The 26892-nt window shown below is 44.6% G+C and overlaps 1 protein-coding gene across 5 annotated transcripts in view; it reads right to left on the reverse strand.

The window, feature by feature from the left end:
- Positions 1 to 26892, reverse strand: part of ZNF423 (zinc finger protein 423) — a 194385-nt gene that overhangs the window by 98139 nt on the left and 69354 nt on the right. The window contains exons 1-2 of one of the 5 annotated variants that reach the window (XM_042877066.1): positions 23045 to 23116; positions 22269 to 22418 (exon numbers count right to left, since the gene is read on the reverse strand). The exons of 3 other annotated variants lie outside the window; for them this stretch is intronic. The gene's annotated coding sequence lies outside the window, so the exon portion shown is untranslated. Of the gene's footprint in view, positions 1 to 22268; positions 22504 to 23044; positions 23117 to 26892 lie in introns of those variants that run through there. One more of the 5 variants, XM_042877067.1, reaches the window with a different exon arrangement.

The following is a 26892-nucleotide window of genomic DNA, read 5'->3' on the forward strand; positions in this document are numbered from 1 at the left end:
ACGACAACAAAAAAGCTTTCAGGGAAATTTGGAGGTGCACCCCAAACTCTGCCCCGAGAGCAGCACAGAATGGCTCATTCCCTGGCACAACCTTCTCATACAGGAAAGTGACAGAACAAGGTACAATTCACATATTACTTTTTTGTTTTTTTTCGAGGCTTTTTCTAGTATTTATTTTATCACCTACCAATAAAGCTTTTTTTCATTCGCAGTTATCTTTTCCATCATCTTGGATTCCCATACCTTCTACCTTTGGATTTTGTATGACCATAACCAGGACACAGGAAGCTCTCACCATTACATAAAGCCCAAAGTCACTGTACTCAGACACAACTGTGACTCCACCTTCATCCAGTTCTTCGGCTGGGCTGAAGAGAGTGAGTCTGATCTGATTTTTATCTCCGTGTTGCTTTGTATCAAAACACCCACTTTCCAGTGGGTTGGGCCTAACAAAATACTAAGCAGAGGGGTGGGCAGAGAAGGAAGAGCCATTATAAACGCACAGAAATACACCGTGTCAGCCAACTGCCCAGCCTGTACAAAAGCATTAAAAAGTTTCAATTTATTTTTCACCTTGAACCATTTTATTATCTTTCTAATGGCGTTAGAGAAGCTTCCACTGCAGCCACAGGAAAGCTGACATCCCTTAACAATCCTACACTAATTCCTGCCTGAATTTTTGTGCAAAGTGTGATCAGGTAACAATATTTACCATGTACAGTAATTATGAAAAACTGTGAGATTGTGTAATTATGTATTTTAATTACATGATCTGATTAGCTTTTTTAATCACATCATAAAAAGAAAGGAAATTCACTGAGGTTGTCAGAAAGTTAATAAAAATAAGGTAATTCACAGCTAAGGCTCACCATGGTGCCTTTCTAACTACTTCCTTGCTACACCCCACTGTGCCTAGGTATTGGAGGTCAACCATAAGTATTAATTTCCTTACTTTTATTAACTTTGGTGACAACATTCAGGCTCTTTTGGCATGGGTTTTTTTCTTGCTTTTTTTTGTTGTTTACTTCATTAGTTTCTCATTTAGCTCAGTGGTACCTTAAGGGATGACAGACTCTCAAAAACCAAAAGCCTCGATGTGGAGCCCTCTAGAGATCCTCACCCTCCTGTGCCCCCAGACCCCCCAGCGGCTGCTCCGTGGGGCAGCTGTGGAGCAGTCACTGCCACACGGTGCCGCACGAGCGGTGCTGCCAGCCTGCAAGGCCCAATCCGTTCAGCATGTCAAACAACATCTTGATGAAGCTGGCCGACATCTCTGGGTCACACCAAATCAGGGCCATCACGATGTGTGTGCAGTCAACCCAGTGCTACAGAAGGAAGATGGAAAGTAACCTGAGAGATTTGGGCAGATGGAGGCAGAAGTTGAGCCCAGGGCTGCTGAGCAGACACACGGATGGCACAAAATGGTGCCTTTTCCTACGTGAGGGGATAGGCACTTCCAGCAAACCAATGGGCCCTTGTACCTGTCCTGGCAAACCGTGCTGCCGTGTGCAGATAGTACGGGCTGAGGATCCTTCTCCCACATCCATGTCAGGCCAGAGCACGGCTGTTTCAGCTCTGGAAAACAATTTTTCTAACTTTTGGATGTGATTCTGCTCTAAGGAAACATTTTGTTTATATCCAAACTGGGATTCTATACTGTAATACTTGGCGATTGGACTCAGCAGCTCTGTTTTCCTCATTGCTGGTTCACTCTCTCTCCTCTGCAGCCCTTCTTTTTTTTTTCCCTTTTTCTGCCATTACCTTTCCACCCGCTCTCACATGGCTCTCTGGGGAGAACAAATCACTCTGGGAGGTTTAGCAGGCTGACAAGAGCAGAAATTCAATGGGGTGTGCGTGCAGGGCCAGGCACAGCAGGGCTGCCCCACTGGTGACCTGGCCGGGCGGGCACCTCGCTCCACAGGACCACCTTCTGCACACCACGACTTCAGAGTGCCTGCTTTGGAGGAGAGGCTGCCAAATGCTGATGGGCCGAAAGAGATCATTTCAGGAGAGATTTTTAATACAGCTGACACAAAATGCAGTTCACTCAGAAGCCATGCTCCCAGAAGTGAAAGACCACTAAAAAAGGCCTCCATTTTTCCAAGAAAAGTCTAAAGCACCTTCGGACAAGATATAATTTAGTTGTCTCATTTCTATCTTAAGAGACTTGTAACCGTGTCCTCACAGCCCTGCCCTATCTGCAGAGAATATACAGAGGCAGCTCCAGCTGCAGAGGGGCAGAGATGGGCAACCAGGGGCTGCTGCAGCGCACCGTGCATCGCCCCGAGCCCTGCCCCGGGGCAGCGGAGGCACTGCTTCCACTGCTGCCTTTTAAAAGGCATGGAGAGGGGGCACAGAATGCTTTTGCGTGGAAAGTGGAAAACATTCTGTGCAACAACAGGAATTCTTTTCCTTTGAACACTATTTGCTGCTGCAGATTACATTTGCAAACTATAGATTTCAATGTAGTGTAGCCAAAAGCAAGCTAACAGCATAATTTGCTTCCTGGGTACTTTACTTTTAAATTCATCTATGCACAATGAAGTGGAGATTTGGAAAAAATAAGAAAACAAAGAACCCCCTTCTACTCATGTTCTTGCAAACCTGGGTAAACTTACAGGAGCCCATCTTTTAAATAACTGGCGTGATTACTCTGCTGGTGGTACAGGCACTGCCTTCTGCCAGTAAATCTTAATGCACGCAGCGAGCGATATCTGACACTCTGCAAACTCAGTACTACAGAGAACTTGCTCAGTTGAAGGTATTTATAATATTTTTCTTTCACCACTGCCTGTATTTTCACTTTTGCATTTTTACATTGCGTGTGTCTCTACTCAATGAAACTAAAGTATCTCTGTGACAGTTATTTAAAGCGGTTTTTTTTTCCTTTGGCATTTGGTTCTTTAAATGGCAAGAAAAGGACCTTGAAACTGTGTTTTTTAAACTCAGTTTCCTGACTGATAGTGAGGGTTTAGAGAGCTATAAATGACAAATAGTGGGGACAGATACCAGTTATTTCCTAAAACTAAAGGCATTTCTAGCACGATTCATTGTCAACCTCCAACCCAAGACATCCACAGACAAATTCTCTATCCTTGCATTTACTCTGCCTTGCCATTTTGAACTGCATCATGCTCCTTACTAACTAATTATCTCTCAATAACTCAAACATTTTCCAGGACCCTATTCTACGGAAAGCTATTTTCTAACAATTTTAAGTAATTTGAAAAGTTCCCATGCAATACTGGCTTTTCTCCTTCCCCTCCACTTAGGTTTTCCATCGTGCTTCTTTTTGTCATTTCCCCATCCTCTCCCAAACTCAAATTATTAGACTGCAAACATGGGCAGGTCCAGACACCCAAGGGTTGAGCCAGGATCTTCTCTCCTGGGGAAACTGCCATAGTAAACTCAATGAGTATCTGTGATGTTTGCTGGTACTAGGGAATAATATTTCCCTTGGGCACTTTCTGGATAGAGTCTACCACCTGGGTTAAGTCATTATTACAATCAAGCAGAAAGAAAAGGGGGAGGGAGAGAAAAGATGAAAAAACACTACAGCAAGCATCATTAAAGCTCATCAAAAGTGCATTAGAGAACACCTGATAATATACTCTGAACATTAATGATCCTTACAATATACCATATTAATGCAGATGTTATCTGAATTTATGGAAACAAAATTTTACATCCACTCATTTCCCTAAAATCAGTGTTTAAAAAAAAAACACCAAAACTCTCTCAGAACTATTAGTCTCCTTTCTCCAGAAACCGATAAATAAAATAAAGCCTTTTGATCCTTTATGTGTTGCTGATCACAAGTCTCAAACAAGTTCTCTACCCTCAGAATGCTTGCTGGCATTCACTGGCAACACGCTACAGTTAAAATGGATGATGGTAAGCCAATATTAATAAAAGGATTGTGATTGTGTCGGCTTAAATTGGACTATTATTGCCACTAAGATCAATTTTACTGGCAGCCTTAAACTCTGCAATGCTGGGCAGCAATTTCCCTTGCAATTTTTCCCCCCTCACGTTATGAGGGAGACGCATGAATGCCATCGAATTGATAATGCAGCTCTATTCCAGGGTGCTGAGTGCCAGGTTATAGCACGAACAGCTTAGTTGCCTGAAGAGCCTAATACTTCAACCAATAACTGAAATGGAGGTCAAAAAATTAATTCTAGGCACTGCTTAAATCCTGTGTTCCTCCTTTACGGAGCCTGCAAATCATGTCAAGTTCTGCATAAATAGGTTTTGTGGGGGTATTAGAGGATGAATTACTGTCATCTAGGTGCTAGTGCTTAGCAAAGCAAGGACCATCAAACTCATTTTGCCAAAATCCAATGTGAATTGCTGCTCTCAAAGAAAGAAGGTCACCCAACCAAGAATACTTCATAACAAGAGCAGTGAAACAAAACAAGAAATTCTAGAACACACATGCATTCTTTCAAAGATGCGTTTTATAAATACAACAGTTACCCCTAAAGACCACTTTTTCATTGCTATTTGAAAGCTAAAGTGAAGTCTGTTTCCTAAACAAGGCGCTGATAAGGTTTGCAGCATCGCAGAATTACTTCCAGAAATATGGGAAGCAGGAATTATTTTTAGTGCAGCTGAGAGGCCAGGCATATTTCAGGCAATCTCCCAGAGCCTGCTTCTATACCATGTGGGACATAAACCCACAAACTATGAAAGAACCCAAATCAGTCTTGTTTTCTCAAGTGACATCCATTATCCCTCATCTGAGAAAATTAACACGTGTATTCAGAAGCTCAATAAACTAAGCTCAGAGCTAAAAGTGTAGGATTAACTCTTTCTGCACCATAATAAATGCCATCTTTTAAGTCAGCAAACTGCTAATATATTCTATTTTATATTCAGTGCCTCTGCCATTTAAAGCAAACAGGGGCATCAAAATACATTTACACTCAAGCACAGTTTCAGAATGTTACAGTATACAGGGTAATCGAGAATTTCCAAATTCCACACAGCTACAGAGATATAAAAATGGAAATACAGAAGGGCCATTAGACCAACACATGCTGTTTTGGGCAGCATTAGGCAGAGTGTCACTAAATGAATAAAAACCAGCTTTTGTGCAAAGTCTCTTGTTTGTTGTTTTTTTCTTTTTTTGAAAACTGAGTTAGCCAGTGTACCCAGCAGTAAAATGCCATGAATGTTAAATATAGGCAACCTTTGTTGCTCTGCCAGTTTATTTCTACATCAAATGATAATATTCGAAGGGTTCTATTCCAGGCAAGTGTTCAGTGCATTTTTCATCTTCCTGATCTGCCATCAGATAGGAAATTCAATGGTTCACATTTACTTTCCTTCTTTATACTCAGATTAATAAATTGAACAGTCTATAAATCTGAATGGTACTTATTCTGAAGAGCTGAGCACAAATACTTAAAATGACTGATAATGCTGAATTCCCTAACCAAGTACACAGAAAACTCCAGGCAGGTTTTCCGTTTCTAGACTGTGTTCTACTTACACACATGGTCCTGCAATCTGCCACACTAAAACAAAAAGCAAGGTATCCAGACCAAACACAAGCAAGGCTTTCTTTGATCCACCACGTGCATTGTGCTTGTGTCCAAACTGTGCTCCGGAGTGGCTAAATCAGGAAAGCAGGGAAGAGCAAGGCACAGTTTGTGGCACTCACATACAAACGGCCAGGCAGCTTTCTGTAATTCACTTGTCATTCCTCCTGGAACACACCTTGAACATGGTGGCAGACCTTCTTGGGGCCATTTTGCAAGCTACCTAGCAAGAGCACAGGAAGCACAACGTGCAAAGAACAGTGAGTTCTGAAGCAAGAATAATAATAATAATCTGATCATTACCCCAGCGCTTTAAAAATTGAACCCCCTGGCGAGAAGCCAAAATAAAACATGAAAGGCAGCCTCCAGCAGCCCGGTCAGAGTCAACATTCGGGTGAGAGCCGACTGCTTCCTCACCCTGACAGCAGGCAAGAAAAGTTGGAGACATCTGCTTGGGGGCCAGGGGTCAGGCTGGCCGGGGCCGCAGAGCGCAGCGCGGGATGGAAATGTGCTCTCACACTGAGCCGACGCACCCTGCCTCAGCTAGTGGGGCTGCGGGGGGCTCTGAGAAGAGGTCAGGGGCTGCCCTGTGCTGCACACAGCCGGCCCCATAACAGACCCACCTCGGAACCCCGCTGCCAAGCTGCCGGTGCCTCCGTGGTAATCTATTGTAAAAAGGTGAAATGCTGCTGGGCAGTGAGGAGAGAGGGGGAAAGAGTGTGGGAAACAGCCCTGTGAGCACCCAGGTCAGAGGGGGGAGAGAGAGAATGTGCTCTGGGGGCAGGGCAGCAATTGCCATGCAGCCAGGGAGAAGCCAGTGGAGCTGGGGAAGTGCGCGAAGGGAGGAGAGGAGCTTCTACAAACTGACCATAATGCCCTGATTCTCATCTCCCTGCAGCACTTGGGGAAAATTAATTTAATTTTTGCCAAGTCGAGTCTGCTTTGCCCACAACAGTAATTGGTAAGCAATCTCCCTGTCTTTATCTCAACCTACAAGTTTTTCCATCTTGTTTTCTCTCCTCTTCCTGTTGAGGAGGGAGAGTGAAAGAGCAGCAGGGTGGGCAAGGTGAACCCACTGCAGAGCAGCAGGCTGCAAACACCTCCCCAGAAGAAGAAAAAACAATACCTAAGTCTGTACCTACGCCTTTGAGGTATACATATTCCACTAGAAACATTTCTACTGGTTACCTAAAGTGCAAGGACTTGCAAACAATATGAATAAATACTGCTGAACTGCCATGCTGGATGCTCTGGCTGCCATCATGAAGCTCTCAAGGTCATTGCTACCTGCATGCCAGCTAGACGTGCACATCATCCCGGTGTGCTGCAGCTCTCCTCTGCTCAGGAGGGCCTGAATTGGGTAGGCTTTTTCAAGGAAGTTGTTCCAAAGAGAGCTTAGAAAGAAGAACAAAACATCAGCAAATGTAAAACATGAAAGACAAATTTTCAACGTGTGCTGAAACACTGGGGGCCAAAAAGCAAAAAGGCTTCTGAGTTGCTGCATCTTTCAGAAATCAAAAACCTAACAATGAAAGATAAACCTCCATATTTTTTTTTCCTATAGAAGAACTTTGATTTCTTGGAAAAATCAATAAGGCTTGATTACTGAAAATGGCAATATGAACACGAACACCCTTCAGGCATCTCTCAGGTACCTCTGCAAATCACACAGCAATGCCAAGACATGCCACTGCTGCTGATCTCTTCCTCTCTCACAACATGGGCTTTCCGAAGACAGAGTGGAAGAAACCATCCAGCTGAAAACAGTGCCTTGACTGAGCAGTGCTGGTCACACCAGGCTCGTGGTGCTTTCAAAACCTGCCCACAGGGATTACTTCAGCAGTAGATCGACACGAGTTAACTAGTATCTGTGATGCTACAAAGCGTCTAGTAATCTGAAATATGTGTGATAGTCCACCAAAGACAACCTGCTCTGTGCCAGGATGCAAAACAGTAAAAAGAAAAAGTACATTCAAGACATTTGGAGAAGTCTGAGTGTCAGTGGTCTTATCAAACAGGCTCACACATTGATACAGGAGGCCCTGTGGTGTTACCTGCTAATGTATCAGTCTGCATTCTTGTACTAAACTCAGCTTACAACCCTCTTCCAAGATGTCCATGAAGCAGCTCAAGTTAATTAAAGGCTATCCATGATTCCTCACACATCTCCGTTACACTGCTGCTTAGCAGCACTTCGCCTGTGCTTCCTCTTTTACAAAAAGTGGCCTCCACAACATAAAGCACTAGTTCAACTCTTCAAATCTAAGCTGAAGTCCAGACTTTTTGAGCAGACAGTGCGCACTGACTTCTTAGTGTGGCCAACAAACACCTAAGTGAGTTGAGCTCTTTCTTTGCCCACAATGGGAAAAGATAAATGTTTTAACATGAAACATTTGCCAGACACTCTGCAAACAAAACAACATTCAAAACAGTATTCACAACTATTTTCCAGCTTCCAGCAAGGGACGGTTGTCACGGCTGTCATCTGACCAAGGCAACAACTAAGTCTGAAGTTGACTTGTTTCAATCAATGACCCATTAGATTTAAACCCCGAACAGAAGACACTTAGCAGAGATCCTCATTCATTCCACTAACAAGGATATGGCAGAGCCTTGCATATCACAGAATCACAGAATTGTAGGGGTTGGAAGGGACCTCCAGAGATCATCGAGTCCAACCCCCCTGCCAAAGCAGGTTCCCTATACCAGGTAGCACAGGTAGGCATCCAGGCAGGTCTTGAACATCTCCAGAGAAGGAGACTCCACCACCTCCCTGGGCAGCCTGTTCCAGTGCTCCGTCACCCTCACCTAAAGAAGTTCTTGCGCATGTTTGTGCGGAACTTCCTATGCTCCAGTTTCTGGCCATTTCCCCTTGTCCTGTCTCCACTCACCACTGAAAAGAGTCCGGCCTCGCCATTCTGCCCCCCACACCTTAGATATTTATAGACCTGGATCAGGTCCCCTCTCTGTCTCCTTTTCTCAAGGCTGAACAGACCCAGTTCACTCAGCCTTTCCTCATAGCAGAGATGCTCCAGGCCCTTCACCATCTTCGTGGCCCTCCGCTGGACTCTTTCCAAGAGATCCCTGTCTTTTTTGTACTGGGGAGCCCAGAACTGGACGCAGTGCTCCAGATGAGGTCTTACCAGGGCAGAGTAGAGGGGGAGGATCACCTCCTTTGACCTGTCTGACACGATCAAAAGGAAGCACTGCAATATGTCAGCGCACAAGTTATTACAGCCTTTTCTCACCCAACATGACATGTACAGGAGATCCCACAGTCCACACATTCATACAGTTCACAGTTAATTCATACAGACAACACTTCTATCAACACACAGTCCCTTAAATGTGTAGGTTTTCTTTTGCATAGGTTTTTTTTTTTTTAATATCATAATTGCTTGTTATTTATAATTATTTGCTAATTTTGTTGTAGTATGAAGCTTAACATGACTTCTGCTGGGAGAAGAACAAGTCATGAAGGTGTTTTCCTCCATGGAAAACTCATTTCCTTTATGGGAAAACTCTGCAAATGGTGAGTGGGCCAGGACCGCCTTGCAGTCTGCACTAAGAGGATTATTAGCTTTGGGAGCAGCACAAATCATTGTGCCCTTCTTGATATTGATATCTATCACTGTCAAATCCTTCATGACCGAGTGGGATGCAAACTAGAGAGAAGGGCAGGACCATACAGTGCGGCTGTTTGATAGAGAGCTAAGAAATGGCACCTTTGTCCGTGGACTTCATAAAATAAGGTTGTGGAAAAAAACATATCAAGTCTTTAGGGCAGAAGCAGGAGCTCAATGGCCCACAATGAGGATACTTAACTTCTTTTTTTAATCCAAACCTCACATTTTCAAGCTTTGTAATTTCAGCAGATGAATAAAAAAGGCCAATTGAAATTTTCTTAGCTGTTGCTGTTAAGTCTGACATCTTTATCATAATGCTGCATATACAAGCTAATGCAAGCCACAACCCTGAAGGAAGTCCATCTATTTCTCATTAGCTATATCCTTCCCATCTTGTCCACGTTTGGTTTTATTTGGTTTTTGTTGTTTGTTCTTTTTACTATGAAACAACAACATCAAGAAGCAGTTCTGTACTGCCTTACAGTTGCACCCCACTAACACAAGGATTTACTGCTGCACCAAGCGAGCCATATGGAGTCATAGAGCTCCTCCCTCCCGTCCCCATTTCCTATTAAAGCAGAGTCATTTAACGGGCACTTCCCCTTAAGATGCACACGCATCTACAAACATCTGGCAATTCAAGAGCCAGCCACTCTTGGTATGCTATGTAATTTCTCAAGTCTGACCCGTAATTCAGCTTAGATCCAGACTGTCAGCAATTTCCAGAAATAAGAGCTAAGGCACTTGCCTGATACTGTTTTTGTCAGTGCAGACAAGCTGCCTGCAGTTGTAAACAGGAGTATGACTCTGCTGAAGCACATTATTGAGGCATCAGAAAGAGCAAGTCCACAGAGCTCTCTGCACTCCACGTTAGAACATATTCTGTCACTCCATCAGCAGTATTTACTATGATGGGCTGTAATCCGCTTAACATCTTCTGATAAAGCCTCTCCACTTCTGACAACTTTGATTCCAGAAGTTCAATGGCAAAGGAGGGAAAGCGACTTCCACAAAATCCCCCTTCACGAACCTGCACACCCTGTGTTAGCAGACATGATCATCACTTATTTGTGCCTATCAGCTTTGATGATAATTGCAACCCACTTGACACTTGAAAAGCAGTATTACCAACAAGAAATCTGATAAATATTCAACGAAACCTAAATTCAATAATTCTATTTATCTTCAATCCACCATTCAAAATATTTGTGTGTTAAAGACGGAGGGGGATGAGGGAACCCTGCTCCTTCAACCCAAATGACTGAATCGCTGCACTAATTAACACAACTTTTTTATTTTTCAAGTTCAGTGAAAGAATGCCATCTATGCAAAATTTTGATCCCACATTACAAAATAATTACATGATAATTACATGAGCATTAAGATGTCTACCCCCCGAGTAAAGCTACTGCACCCAACCGCTAACTGAGGCAGGCCTGGAATGTTTCAGCTTATTAAGGAGAAATCCAGCATTGAGCAAAACCTCTAGCTGAAGCTGATTTCCACTCTTTTACTCCTCTGATTTCTAATTAATAATTAAAACATGTTCCTTTCTTTGGAAATCCAATTAGACTTGCGCATCAGCCTGAAAACAAACTTTTTTTTAGTAGCTAAGCTACTTCTCATGGCTTAATGGGGCGGCAGGAGTGTTTTCTACAGGGCTCCACTGACACAATTCATTTATTTCTTTCCATTCTACAATGGAGACTGTAATCCATCCCGAACAATATAAACATTACATTTGCACAGCTAATTAGGATGTTGGCAGTGTGAATTAGTGACCCTCTGATTTCTTCCAGTCAGGGCTGCCCCTGCTGCCTGTGCTACTTAGGATTCACAATTAGGCAATTATATTTTCAGCCTCTTTTTTTCCACTCTAATGCTACCTCTTCCCTCGCATTTAATACGACTGTATGCACCGCAAGAGGAGCTGTGCTCTTTATTTTGGGGTTGGGAAGGGGAAGGGAGGGAAGAGAAGTGTGTCATGTTCAATCCTTTTCCGTTTCAACCTCTGCTAATGCGACACCGGAGAATGGTGGAAGGTCTGGGAGCCTGCAAATCACTTCCACAAATGTTTTAAAGGAGTGACTGTGCAGAGTGGGTTGGAGATCTGTGCTGACTGGGAATGAAGCAGGAGAGATGCACAGAGCAAGCAGCTCCTGTCCATGGGTGCAGCCAGCAACTGCATGAGCTCCACAGAGGGCCTTGGTGGCTGAGCTGTCCGGAGGCACAGAATGATGACAAATTGGAAAGAATTCAGAAGAGGGCAACAGAAGTGATTAATGGACTGGATGGACTGATTTATGAGGAAAGGTTAAAAGGTCTAATTGTATGTATCGTTGTTACAGAATAGCTAAGGAACTGCTTACGGGGGGCTCGCACACTGTAAACAACATTGGTATATCCCACTGAGCAAAGCTAGGATGGGTGAAAGGCAATCAGAAAACAAAATTTTATGCTAGACACCAGGAAGATATCTGTGATAAATGTTAGAAAGAGCTCTTTCTAAAGGGAAGGGCTAGAAGCCTCATCACTCGAAAGCTGTAATGGACAAAGCACTAAGAAAATACACTGCAGGGGATAATGTCTGTTTTAATGTTGATGCTTGTTTAACTCACTGACTAATGTGCACTGTGGAGAAATAGTATCCTTGTTGAAGCACAGTATATGGCTCGGTTCTCCTGTGCTGTAAGAAGTTCTCCATGAAAACCACTTGTTATTAAAGGCACAGAAAACATTCTGGGCCACCCCATAGTAGCTCCTGATCCACAGCTGTGAAACCCACAAGGTCTAACATTAACAAGGAGTGCAACATTACATCACACAATTTTCCAATGTTCTCAAATGTTAACTCAGTGGTTTTAAAGCTCTGTAACCCCACCAGCCCCAGCACAGACCTCCTTGCAGAATAAAGCCCTTCTCTATTTTCTTTTTAAAATATGGAATCACTTTTATGTCCGAGGAAATCAAGTGTTTAAGAGCAAATTAACTTTGGCATTTGTGTGACTGAAGAACAAAAATAAATCAAGAGAACTAAACTATTAGAAGTAACGAACTCAATACTCTTACTTATACCTAAGTAAATTAGGAATACTGCCATCAAATTAAGCCAATGGAAATACCACAAAACAGGACTGGTACAACTCAGCATAAGACCAAGCTGCACATAACCAGAATGACACATTTCCAGGCCATGTGCAGAGCTCCAGCCCAGGGAAAATAATTTACAGGCAGTTCATGGAGGCAGGAAGCACTGATGGCAGTCGCAGCAGCTTCATGGCTGCTGGAGCACCAGCAAGCAAAGCTGGAAAATCCACACGCTGCTGGTCCTCTCAGCGAATCACAACAGACACCAGGCCAGACCGGAGCACTACTGGCAAATCATTGTTTGCACAGTAATTCCCCTCCCATTTCACACTGCCACTCTTCACAAATATAGCCATATATATTGCCTGTAGAGATACAAAACGCTTCAACTTGTACAGAGATCTGCCCATCATCCTTCCCATGCATGAGACTACACACAGCCTCCAGCTAGCACAGCTGGACCTCCAGGTGCCAGATTAGGAGAAACCGAAAAGGTCCTCTTCCAAGAAAAACACAGCTCTCCTTCCCCCACCCCTGCTCACGTGCATGTGCAGAGCTTAGCAGGCTTGAGGGGCTTTCTTTATTCCCTGATACATCACCATTAAGCTCTACCGTATATATCTGATTCTGCCAAATTCTGTCATTTAATGCTTTGGATGTAAATTATAGGAAGAGATCACTGAACAAAGTACAGTAGAAAACAGATGCTCTAGACTGCAGGTTTTCTCAAAGCTACCGTTTCCTTTACAGCTCTATTTATTTGGTAAGTAGAGGAACACAACACGTTTGCTACCACCACTGCCACAAGAGAGAAGACAAGCGGTTTCCCCAGTGTTGCCATGTAAATCAGTTCCTTCCCCACACAACCACCAGTCCAGCAGGCAGAGTCCAGGGCAGCCCCCCCAGAGGCGGGGACTTTGGTGGCTCTGTGCCTCAGTTTCCCATCCAGGAACCACAGAGTGCACAGCTGATCTACTCCACAATGTTTGTTTAAAACGTTGCTACAGAATGAAGCAGCTTTGGCGAGTGTTTGAAGTTCAGCTTTCATCTGATATCACGAGTGTTCAATTGAACTCTGAGTTCAGCTCCTCAATTGACACCACTTAAAAGATTTATACAACAGCTTTACTCATCCATGAAACTGAGCCCTCTTGTGTAGTTTACAGTACATTAAATCACTATACATCAGCACAGGTTTCGTGGTCTGTGGGAGGACAGTCTGAGAAAGCACCGAGAGCAAAACGCTGTGATACGAACCTGGAACTGAAACAGCCACAGCCCTACTGCAGCTACCAAGTCATACAGTGTGCAACTGCAGCAGTGGGAGCGATCTTCCTGACCTGACGGAAGTATGCAGTCCTGGAGAGAAGGCAAAGCTGCAAAGGGGCTCTCAAGAAACTTCTGAATGTCATTTTAATTGAAGATCTGACAAGGCTTGCTATTTCAGCTCTGACTAGTCGATGGCTCTGGCACCGGGTTACGGCAACAGAAACTCAGTGATGCATCTACACTTCTCGTTACTAAATTCAGAACAGCTTCTCTTTTCACAGGGCTCCAGCCAGCTGCCCCATTAGCCTGGCTGCTCAGAACGAGGCAGCCTGATGGCAAAGCTCTGAGCACAGAAGTGCAAAGAAATCTTTAAATTTGGCTTTAATTCTTATTTCATCTATTTTGTGTGTTTATTTCCAAAGCATTTCCAAAGGCTATTTGCTTTACAGAGCGACTTATCTACATCTTTTTAGCCACATGTATCACTCACCAACACGATCTCATTACAGCAGATATGTTATTATAGCTTAACCTTGCTCTCAGTCACTAATCAAAAACAAATCAAACGTTCCCAGTTAACCAAACTCTCTTTCCTTTCAGCAACAAATGCAGCCTGGCTGCCTCACAGGGGAACCTCCACATACACACCCACAGGTCACCCACATCAGGCACATTTCTGAAGTTTAAATTTAGCTGCTCACATTTCTTCAAAACTTTAATTCCTGAATGTTGCGCTGGGATTGTTAAAGTGCTGCACCCAAAGGCTGCAGTCAGGCTGAGCTTCATTCACATGGCAGACGTAAGGAATGAAGTGGCTGTAACATGCAGGCACACGGCTAGGAGCAAACAGAGCAGCACACAGTCCGGGCATTCCGAAGATGAGCTTCATCCCACAGCAACTCTGACAGTGCTCTAGATAAGCAAGAGCTACATCAATGAGCAGCATATTAAGCTACTTAACCAGGGGAAGAGGAGAAAAGGATAAAATCTTATACACATACAGAAACGCTGAATTTGCTGACATACCCCTTGGATTTCCAAATCGCTCCTTCAATGGATGCAGAATCAGTCACTGAACGCTCACTTTGGGAGCCTGAGCCCGTGCCCTCCCTCAGGGCAACACGCTGGGCTGCCATGGCAGCAGGGCAGGTGGGCCAACAGCCCTCCTCTTCCTCACAAGGCCGAGTGCTGATGCTGGCCTCGCTTCTCCTTGTGGCAGAAGATGGAACGAATCCTTCTCCGTAACTGTAAGTTTTAAATTTATATAATAACTGCGAATCCACCAAAGCTGCCAAGAGACATTGAACTCATGGGATCTGTGAAAGTTTTTCACACCTGTGTTTTTCTCCTGTGCCTAATATTATGGGAGGCATTTCGGAGGATTTTACAATGCAAGTTTCAATGAGACACTTACAGTCTCCCTCAGGCAAATTGTCACAGCTGCAGAGGTCTGCTACCCAGCTGCCAATCAAGGCAGGCAGGGAATGTGTGCAGGGAAATCACAAAACAGGCAGCTTCATTAGGCTGCTGGAGCCTAACTAGGGGCTATCTGGGCATGCTCAAGCCCTTAAACAGGGCTGGTTTAGAAAGAGTAATTTCTCCTTTCCTTTCCAACTCGAGACAAGACTCTAGTACTCGCTGAGGAATGCACTGGTGCCAACTTTCCCTTTCCAACTTCAATGTTTGTTTTGCCCTGTCTAAAAAAAGGAATTACATCACCCTAGAAGTCTTTATTATTAGATTAGCTGATATCTTTGGAAAAAGTGGACACGGTTACAGGTTCCATGTCCCGCTGCCAGCTCTAAGAACCATGTCTGCTTTTTCCAACTCCAGAAGCTGCTCCAGTGAAATATTAGTTCTCTCCACAACTCCTTCTTCCTGCATTTTCTTGGATCACCACTATACTAGAACTAGAATTTTTCCTCCTTTATTACAAATGCAGAAAGATTCTGAGGGAATTGACTAAACTAAGAAGAAAAAAGAAAGAGAGAGATTGTCAGACAAGGACAAACACGCAGAAGTTCAGCCCAAATGATAATCAAGTGGGAAATCTAAAAGCACATGGAAACAAGTGGCATATTGTAAGCCATTTAGCAAAGTTAATTATAGGTATTCACTACATCTGCCTTGGCCCCAGTTCAGCAAAGTATTTAAGCGTGTGCCCAGCTTTAAGCAAGCACAAGCTGCAGAACCTATGCGTCCAGCCACGTGCAGCAGTCAGGCATCTGCTGGAGCACTTTGCTACTGCAGGACCACAACGTATCGCAGAATCTCCCTGAAAGATATCTAATAAACAGCTGTTATTTTAAGGAATACACAAACGCATCACAAGTTTTATGTCCCTGAAAGTGCCGGTGTCACGAGAGTATAATTCCACATATAACATGGTTACATCCATGGAGGTCTTTTCGCATTACATATTTTATGAATGAAAATAAAAAAGCAGACGTTAAGCTCCAACATAATCAGATTCTGTCCTCTCTCCATCACATTTAACCTTTGCTGTCCTCATTGCTTCTTTGTTATTTCTTATTGACAAGACAATTTTCCCAGGAAAACAGACAATACGTTGCTTTTTTTTTTCTTTTTTTTTTTTAAATTGCTACACGTTTGGATCTGCTTCTAAGCGTGGAAGAAACTAACAAAATGTTCAAAGAGTAATGTTCAGGTGGCAGAGCAGGACACGTCTAATTTTCTGAATTTCCAGAGGCACAATTCCTGCTAAAACAAAAGGCGCTGGAAAGAGCTCAGCCCTCCCTCCATGGCATTTCAAGTTAGACCGGATGTGGGTGCTTCGTGTCCCACAGTGCAAAATTTCTGGGCTATGTGCTTAAAATTTCAGGCGGATTCCCTGCGCGAGCCCCGCACATGTCAGTGCAGGCAGCAGGAGCCATTGTTGGCTGGGCCCGCGGGGAGGAGGTGCTGCCGGGGCAGATGGGACCGCACTAATGCGGCAGCTCCCAGGGCAGCCCCCCGGGAACGGAGCCCTGCCACCACCACCTGCCTCCCTGGGGCCGATGGCACGATGCCACCGAAGCAGCACAGGGTGTCCCCAGGGGTGGCGTGGCTCACGGGCGCTCCGCGCGCCCCCGCTGCGCTCAGCCAGGCCAGTGATGGACGTGCAGCGTGGGGTGTGATGGACTCGGGGAATTTCAAGCTAACAAAGACCCCAGCCCTCTGCTCCTGCTAGTGTTAGTAATAACCTCCACACTGCTATCCATCCTACCTGAGCTAACAGTTTATAAAGCGCCACCCGCAGCTTGTCCCTTATAGTTTATTAACATACACTAATAAACAGTATGCTTCACTCCCACTGTGCTGCCAAGTGAAGCCAGTCAGAATAACTGCATTAGCTTTACTGTTCTTTCTCAGCACATTTTTTCCACATGGGAACAATTAGGATCAACTCCCTCCAGATTATATTTAGAAATCTATCACATTTGAACAAAAATAACAATAATCATCTTTTTCACAAACGCATCTGTAGGCATCCACAGAAGATTAACCTGACTGACGGTACCACAGGCTCTGAGCCTCCTCGCAGCTCCCTGCTCATAGAGGGTTAATGCTCCCCGTGCTCCAACTTGCACCTATTGTGCTCAAGTTTAAAAATAAGATGTGAAAGATGCATTATGTAAGGCCAGCACTGCTATCCTGCCCATCTCCTATTTTGGAATTAAAGATCATCATTGCTCACATCAAAGGGGCCGGGTGAGAATAAAAGAAAAGACAGGAACAATGAAAATAGCTCCCCGACACAAACCAGATCAAAGGACTAGGCACAGAAAATGAGGAGCTAGGGGGTCCTTTAATTACTGTCCACATCCTCCAAGTCATGTGGTGAAAAAGAAGAGAAAAAAGTTTTGAAGGCCACTGGGTTTTGTCTTGCTGTGGCTCCCGTTTCCACAGTCTGTGCCAGTTCCCTACAAACTGCTCTGCTTTTTATTTTTTCATTTTTATTAAAGTCAAATAGGACTCCTGGACTCCAAAACTCCTCCCTTATGCCAGGAGGAGGAGAGGGAAGGAGGGGTAAGAGGGGCAGGAGTGGAGATAGTCTGCAGCAATTGCCTGAAACAATTTCAGGAGGACTGCTCCAGGCAGCGCCCCAGGAGCTGCGCTGGGAAGGAGAGAGCTGGCTACCTGAGGCTAGTCTTTATTTGCAGGCCTCCCGGGTTGAGCCAACTTCAAATTCACATAGGGCACTGCTCCGTGGGGCAGCAGATCAAACCTGGCTACTGGCTGTTTGAGCTCAGCAGCAGAAAAAAGGATTGCTCTGGGACTGAGCGTAAGTAGAAGCATGATTAAACTTCAAACATATCCCCCCCCTTTATACACAGCAGACAGTTATGGCTAATATTTCAATATGGACTTTAAAAACATACTGAAAATAACTTACTACAGCATGCTGGGTGAGAGTTTAAAATAATAAAAAATTAAGCTAGCTGTATTATTGCAATCAAGTCAAATGTTCAAGTTTACCTTTCCTGAATAATTAAGGGACTATTGTTTAAAAGGATCTCTTTTCATTTAACTTAGACATCAAGATTTAAATTTGGATATTTGAGTACGGACTGGAATCCGTGGACACATCATAGCATTTACTTCCTTCTATTTGTGTTTCAAACGCAGAGCGTTTCTTCCTAATTACTCTTATGTTTATTTTTAAAGGACAGGATAAAAATAAGTGGTACTGGGAAAAAATAGGACAATGATTTAAGAGTTGCTTTGTAAGAAGCTGACCAGACTTTCTAGGAAATAATGGTGTGTTATCACTGTTTAAAAGATTTTGGACAAGAATAGAGCCAGGATCTTCCCAAGAAAGGGCATTTACTAATATAGATACTAGCGGCAGACACAGACAGAAGTCACTGAAGAGGAAAATGTATTCCCATTTCAGGTCAGTTTGCTTGGATTTATGCTGTATGCCAAACTAAAGCGTGAAAAGCATTGAAACAGAATGTTATAGTCTTTAAAGAAGGCAGCTAATGTCACCAAGACATCACAAAGGCATCTTTCTCCCCGTCCTATTTGTGTTTTGGAAATTCCTTAGACGAGCAGAAGGGATGATGTTTTAAGAAGCAAACTCCATCGAGTGCCAAGTTGCTTCATCTTTCTCATAAAAGTTGCCTCCATCATTTCCCACTCTTGGACACTAACGTGCAGTGAACAGCCATTCTCAGGAGGACAGATGAAGACTAAATTAAGCAAATACAGACTACAAAGCTGCTTTCCTAAGTGGGCACCATGCCTAGGCTCCACATCTAAGCAGCACGCTAGGTGCGTGTACTGCGTTCCAGTTTGCTGTCTTGCAGACATCCACGTTGGGATCCTTGCCCAAGCAAGTCTTCAAAGCTGCCATTGCTCTGGTGGGATAAACACAGGACAGTGGGATAGGGACATTTGCCTCTTTGTAGCAGGTCTCAAAGTATCACATTATCCATTTAGATAGCCTTTTGACTGAGAGTTTCCTTTTTGGGCTTAGCCCCTAATGCAAAGAACAGATGAGATGTTTTAAGAAAGTCTCCAGGTAAAACATGAGAAGGATGCTTAACATCCAGCTTCTGACAAATAGCTGCACTCAGGGAGCCGCAAAGGTTAGGGAAATAAACACGGTCAATTAAATGAACTGATTGAAAAGAAATCAGAGATCGCTCCGGGGAAAATCTGAGATTCAGTCACACAGCCAGTGCAATCTTTTTGGGAGGGGGTAAATGGGGCAAAAGCCAGGAAGAACTGCAGTGCCTTACTCGTTTGGCAAAAGGTGGCTGCCATAAGGAAGGAAATAAACTTTAAAGGAAATAAAATACAAAGAAAAATCTATGATGGGTTCAAAAGGAGACTCAACCAGCTCACTCAAAGTCTCTGTACCAAACAGGGAATTATGCTGGGGGAAATTCAATCAGCAGTAAAGACTCTTCATCACATGTTTTGTGCTTTCTACAGACTGTCCTGTGAAACACAGGATAGAGGGACAGATGCTAAGAGATATTCCAAAGCACTCCAAGATGAATTAGCAAAGATAAATTAAATGAAGAGAATTCTAGTAAGGATACTGCAAAAGAAATCTCTCTTTTTTTTTTTAATCTCATCAGAAAAATATCTATATGCACATTCATGGGAGGGAATGATTTTTCTAATAGTTCATTTATTTTTGATGCGCTTTTTCAAAAGACCACAGGAGCACAGTGGAGTCAGCCAGAAGTAAAGAACTGCATGGAAGAGTTACCTCTGCTTTGTGTCTTTCCCTCGCAACTTTGACAGTAGATTCAATATGCAGTGATGGGCTTTGTCTGGGCAGTGAGCTCAATGACATAAATAACAGAAGGCTGAACATAAACAGAAAGTATGCTTCTCCCCCAGATAAGTAATCTGGAAAGGCCATAAATGTGACAGAAAGCTGTTGACACAATGCCAGCATATCTAAAAATCAAAACTAATGAGCTCAAGCTGCCGTCACTAGGAGCACGTGTGCCTTTTCCTGTCTCACTTTCTGGGATATTGCTGCAAAAGGAGGGAAGTCCTGAAGTAGCCTCTGACTGCCTCAAGAGAAGGGTATCTTTTAACTAACCTAGCTATTTACCCCTCAACTCAAGAATCATTTGCTATTGGGCTTGTGGAATTCTGATTTTTATTGTGGAAGTCAATCACCTGGTCAGTTCTCATTTAATCTTGTAACAAAAAAGCACTGCTCATTAAGACCCCAAATTGCACCAGAAGCAAAATTCAAATCTCACTTTCTGCTACAGATTCTTTTTGGGTTTTGTTCAGTTACAGAATAATCTATTCTAGATGGAGATCACCTCTCCACAAACTGTTCCTCACAACTGATGCTGCCACCATGAAGTCACAGGGCATATTGAACACGCTGTAATTTGTATTTATTTATTTGTTTGGATGATACGTTGTAAGTAAAATTACTTTAACAGACTGGCTCCTGGAAGCCATTAAGTGCCCAGGCAGGGAAGATATTACCCCATCACACCTCCAGAAGCAAGACGTTTGTTCCTCTTGCTTCACAAGTCCATGTCTACAACAGCACTTCAGATAAATAGTGAGGCAGCAGTTGATACTGGAAAAGAAAGCAGAGCAGTGCTCAGCTGTTGACAGAATTGCTTGCCCAAAAGACAAGAAAAGTAAAATAATGTAGATGCATTTCTTCCTTCCAGTAGGTTTCTGATTTCAGAAGTTTCAGGATCATACTAATCCTCTTTCCATCTCTTCCTCCAATTTTGCATCTCCTCTGCAATCAGAGCACATAAGTCTGTTTCTCTCTGAGGTCGTTCACTCTCCTTTCCAACCATTCTGTCTACCTGCTCTGTGAATCTAAGACTGATGGTGATGTCGGGCTATAAAAGCAGTATGAAAGAGAGAGTGAATGCTTGGCAGTCAACTGAGAGACCATTCCCATGAAGATCCAGACAAAAAAAGAAACTTTGTCAAAATTACAAGACAGCCCAAGTGAACCGAATGAGTATTCCAGGATTAGGAAATAAATGTAAGATTACACCAACAACAGAAACATCACAGCTCTCCTGCATGCTTTCATAAAACTAAAACACAAAAGCAAAAGCATAATTCTGATGCCTCTTAATAATTACACACACTACCAGAATGTGGTATCGATGTACACACGATTTATCTCAAATGTGAATTAACTGATGCCTTACTGAACTTGCTCTCTCACACTGACATGTTTATGTAAGATACTCACATGTTCATACTGATACATTTTTGAATAGCACATTTTGCTCAAAAACTTGATGTTTTTCAATTTTAAATCATTTTTAAATGTGAGGTGCCTAATGCAACTATATATCTGATAAAATTTGCAACCAATCCAAGCTTTTCCCTTTGAGTTTAACTTGGACATACTCCTGCATGCTTCCACGACATCAACTTAAAATAAGCTGGTGAATTTCCTCCTTATTCTCCGGGGCAGATGTAATGTTCTGGCTGTGACTTGAGTGAGACTTCGTGAATTATATAGCAGGAACAACCTCAAACCCTAATTTCAAAATATTCAACTGAATATCTTAATGATGTTTTTGCCTGCCAACAGACACAGCCCACACCCAGGAAACGAAGGAGACCTGGCCTGTGAAGCCACAGAGATTTGTAACAAAGCAGGGAAAAGGAACAGCAGGAATTACTTCACCAATGGATCTCCTCAAGTCTTTACCAAAGGGACAGAAATCATTTTGCTGGTGTTTCCATTTTTCCTTTTTCTGCTCTCTCTCATGCTGTTATTTCCTCTTCATCCACTGCCATCTCCCAAAGAGCTTCTATCTTTCTATTTCTATTTCTATTCTATTCTACTACTCTCCTTCCTTCATTGCTACACAAATTCACCCATCTTTTAACCTGGTATTCTAAAAGGTAGGATCTGGCAGAATAAGTAAACAAGTCACACACGTTTCACACTGAACTTATCTTAACATACAGTCTCTAGCTTTGAGAAAGAAGTCCTCCTTCCCGCACCATCCTACCAAGCAACATGCCTTTTGAGCTTGCTTGGGAAAGGCAAAGAAATGGATATCGAAATAAAAGTCATATTTTTAAAAGGAATTTTAAGTCTTCATTCTTTCTGAAGATCAAAAGTGAGAGATGCCATACTGGTGCCCCTATTTAAAATCCTTAACAGGGATGGCCTTTGGGCAGCATCTCACTCCTGTCACCAGAGATATCAGGGCCAGCACCCACAGCCATACTTCACAGCCAGAGCACACGGAGGGGAACTCACCTGCAGAACACCCAGCCCGTGCAGATGGTCAGTGTGAAGCTGGGCCGCTGGGGAGAGGAGGCCTCCAGGGGGTGCCTCATGCTGCCTGAGGTACACTTCAGTCAGATGCCACAGCTCTCCCCACCTCCAGTCTAGTTAATGAAGATCACTCTGGCTTTGCAGGAAGAAGGAAAACGCAAGCAGAGAGCAGTTGTTGCCTGCAACTTCCTGAAGTCAAACGAAACCTTCTTCAAGTCTGAGCTTGAGCAAGCAGAATCAGAGGGCATAAAACTGCCTTTAGCCCCAGCCCGTGGCATAGCTCTGACAGGGCAGGGACAAGGACACAGAGCAGCCCTGCTGAGCCCAGCCGCCACCTCCTGCCATTCACCCAGTTCTCTGCTGGCTACCCAGACCCAGACATCAGTGCGGTTTCCACACCCATTTCCCCTCAGCCTTAACTCACAGCCTCCACTCACTCGCCTTCCTGCTCCCCACCACAGCTGCCACGTCCCCCTGCCTGCACTCCGGTCTCCTCACAGCCTCACAGCACCAGCCCCACCGCCTCCTTCGCACTTCCTCACACTGTCTACCTGCCCCCCACGGTCCTCTCCACTCCACAGGAGGGCAAGGGAATGGGCAGCAGGTCCCATCTCTGCTGGCACAGGGTGCCTGAGCGTGGGCTGAGGCAGTGCCTGCCCTGAGGCAGCAGTGAGAACACTGCACTCACCACCATGTGCTGTCTGGGGCTGGCCCTCCAGCATGCAGCTTTTTTAACATGACTTTAAGTTAAAACCCACCTCTTTTATTTTAGGAGTTTGCTCTCGAGCAGTCTGCACCTCCGGCTGCCTCTGACTTTTGGTTCTCAGCATCGTACAGGCTCATACCCCAAAATTCAGCACAGGAACCATTCTAAATCTTTCTCCAGGAGGTCTGAGGCATGTCCCTTCCTCACACTCCCAGTGGGCTGGGCTGGCAGCTCTGAGGGTGCACCATGCCAGGGGCTGTGGCCCCAGTGCTGACAACAAGCCAAGGCCCGGAGGAGCTCAAAGGCGAGCAGGCAGTGTGTGGTGCACATCACCTCCATGAGTTTTGCTGTTTTTTTTCTATCCAAACAAACTCGTAATACTTTTCACTCAGGAGCTTGTTTTCCATATTGCTGTCAGCACTACTGAGGCCAACAGACTGCGAGCACTGGCCAGCTCTGGACCAGCTGGAGGAGAATGGCTCCTGAGCATGGCACCAGTCACACACCATACTGCTCAGGGCAGCTCAGCACTCGTCTTTAGGGCAGTGGCCAAACAGACCAGGCAGAGGCCTGTGACCTCATCATGTTTGTGGGTTTCATTACACCAGAACCTGGAACTTCATGGGAGGCTGACAGCAGTAGCCCAGTAGGCTCTTGAGAAATCAGTGTGTTCTGTCCACACACAGACCCTGCAGTGACAGCCAAGTCCTTGTCTAAAGTTGATCAGCCTATGGCCATAAGTTTTTAATGTGGTGCCTTCAAGAAGACTTCTCTCTTCAAAGCTGACCTGTCCCTCTTATGACCAGTGGTCATAACAAAGCGGATTATCAGCTCTTTCAGCAGAGGAGATTCCATACCCTGTTCAAAACAATATCAGCTGTGATTCACAGCTGAAGGCTTGGGGCACAAGATACCCTTCTCCTGCCCAATCTGCCAGCAAACACTCCTCTGCTTCATAGTTGAGAAAAATCCCATAAATTTCAGCCTACGTACAAAGAAATCTTCCGTTGCTGCTTTGAGAAAAAATGTGAGAGAACACCAGTAAAAAACTCAGCTTCTTCATGATAAAATAAACCAGAACATAAGACTACATAAGACTCCTTCATTTCACCAATACAACCACACATGCATTTGCTCTGGGATGGGAACCAACATGATCATAGCAAAAGCAGGTTGTTATAATCCTTGGCTAATATATTTCCCAGGTTGGGGGCTATTCTCCAACCTTATGTTTGATTTCTAGTCCTCTGGCACTACAATACTGCTTGCCTGCCCACCTTACCCTCTGTCTACCCAGGAAGGAGAATACACTGTTAGCACTTGCAAGGTTCATTTAGGATACAGAATACTCTCTGTACAGTCCATTCCTTCTTGGAAACGATTTTTTAAATGGGCAAAGAAATTCCCTCCATCACAGTAAGAAAAAATGTGAAAAAATGCCAGTTTAGGTCTATGGTGTCATGGTCCACAGGGGAGGCTTTTCCCCCCCAGTACTAATTACCTACAGGGCAGGATATAGCACTACACATTAAGCACCATGTCTGATCAAGCAGAATACTTTTTAAAACGGTTTACTAGTTATTAGGTATCCTGCAATCTACATGCTGTGCTGACATAAGATTTTACTGCTTGTGGATGCAATTTCCAAAGACTAAAAAATATAAAAGGTTTCATTTACCTGAAGTACACAAAATACTACTGATCTTGAACATTATACTGGGGGATCCCCTTAAAAAGAGAAAGAAATTCTGGCTGAATGGTTGCTAGTGAGAAAGATCCAAAGTGGTGCCAATAAACCAGAGGAGGAAGCAGCACAAGATACCTGCAGCACAAATCTCGGTTTGCTCTGCACATACCTTGTGCTGGGATAGGAGGCTGCAGGGGGAGAGGAGAGGAAGAAGAGCTGAAGGAACGCCCAGTGTGCATCCGCCACATTGCCGTCCCCAGGCAATCCCCTTCTCCAGTGCCACCGTACATCGGCTTTATGGACAAAATTGACTTCTCATCCCCTGCAGCCAGCCAGCTACAGACCACCAAGCTGACAAAGCCATTGATTTTCTTCGTCCTTAAAAGCACGCTCTGCTGAGCTCGGAGCCCCGTGCTTGTAAGTTTAAAGGGGGTGCGTTTTATTTAATTGTGCCTTGTCTTGGCCTGAATTTCCCCCAAAAAGCTGAAGAGGGCATGTGCTTATTATCTTTCAGTACAGCACGCGGTCGGTGCAACCTGAGCCCTTCGAATACTTCGGTCTGAAAATTAGAAAAAAATTAATTGCAAGGCAAAACAAGGCTGCTCTGCGACTGTGATTCAATCAATTACCATTATCTGCCAGCACAGCCCTCCCTGCCGCCCCTGGACCACTTGTGTTTAACTTTCTTTGCCAGTCGACGCGGCCCCGCAGTGCGCTGGCGGCGTGGTGCTGGCGGCTGGCTCCCGCGCGGGGCCCTTATCAGGCGCTCCCAGTCAGCGGCGGCCCCGCGCAGCTGCCGGGGACCCCCTCCGTCCCCCGCGTTATCTGCCGCTGCAGGCCTCGGCCGTGAGGAGGGGGCCCGCGCCGCCCCCGGCCTCCCCATCGCCCCAGCCAGGCCGGGCTGTGCCGCCGGCCGCCCTGCTCCCGCCGAGCCTCCTCCGGCGAGCCCGAACCGTCTGAAGAGAGGCAGGAACAAAACCGCAAATTTAGATTAATAAAGCATTTGTTGATTCTACAGAAACTTAGCAGGCCCCTAAGAAATCCACCAGAGACCTGTGCAGCTCCAGTAATTTTCTGTTATATTATCTTTCTTGTAAAATACTTCCCCAGACAGAGCCCCCAAAGGGGCTCAAATATCACTGTGACTAACCGAAATCAATGTGCACTCACCTATTGACATTTTTACATAGTTTTTGGATTTAGTATCCGGCCCAAAACACAATCAAATCTTCTGCCAAGGAAATAACAGGCACTTAGCTAGTCAGCTATTAGTGTTACAAAGGAAAAAATGTGGGCACCCAAGGGAGATGGGAGAGACGGCATTGACGTCAGGGGTAATTGGGTGTCTGAGAGAAATTGCCAACGGCTGGCCAAAACCCCCAGAGGCCCACACAAAGCTGAGCTGCAACTCTAATAAAGGAAAGTAAATTCTAGAAAGGGGCTTTGCTGCAAAGAAGCCTAACAGGAACCAAAAATATCTCCCACATACACACACACAAATAAAAAATAAAAACTACATTGAGGAGCTCGCTTTAGCACATCTGTTTCAGGCTAAAGTGCTTTCTACTTTTTTTCCAGGACCACATGGATTTTTATGTTGTACCGTATGTTCACCATCTATTTTTATAAACAGAATTTGGGGCTTTAAAGAAACTTATCGCAGAGCTGTAAACCACGGTCTCCCTGTCACCCACTGCAGCACAGTCAGCTGGGTTAGCCCTTTTCTTAAGAAATCCGACCCTAACTTCCATGGAGGATGGGGAGGGCAGCAGGTTCACATGGCGGCGGGGGCAAAGGAGCTGTCTGGCAGCAGGGGGGCTCACACACCGACCTGCCGCTTCAACTCTCAACTGCGGCACCTCATCACAGGCCAAGTCCCAGAAATGTCAGAGCAGATGCCCTGGGCAGAGCTCCGTGAGGGCTCAGGGGCTCTAGCCTCTTCCTTCTCTTCTGCCAGATCTCTTCCTCACCAACAGAAAGTTGCTGTCCACCAAGCACTGCACTCAGATGATGAGTAATACGTTCTTCCTGGGATTCCTTTCTTCATCGTTCTTCTCCACCGTGATCTCTAACTAGCACACTACTTGTGCAGCAAGTCTCACACATCCAGTCACTAACTGCACTGCAAAGGTCAGGTTGGTGCTTTCCGGAATGATGAATTGTTAGAAACAATGCTTACATTTTCTATACAAAACACAAAAATGTCTTTTTCA

This window comes from Lagopus leucura, unplaced genomic scaffold (genome assembly GCF_019238085.1).
Source record: "Lagopus leucura isolate 7727_CA_CO unplaced genomic scaffold, USGS_WTPT01 Super-Scaffold_100017, whole genome shotgun sequence".
Classification (NCBI taxonomy): Eukaryota; Metazoa; Chordata; class Aves; order Galliformes; family Phasianidae; genus Lagopus; species Lagopus leucura.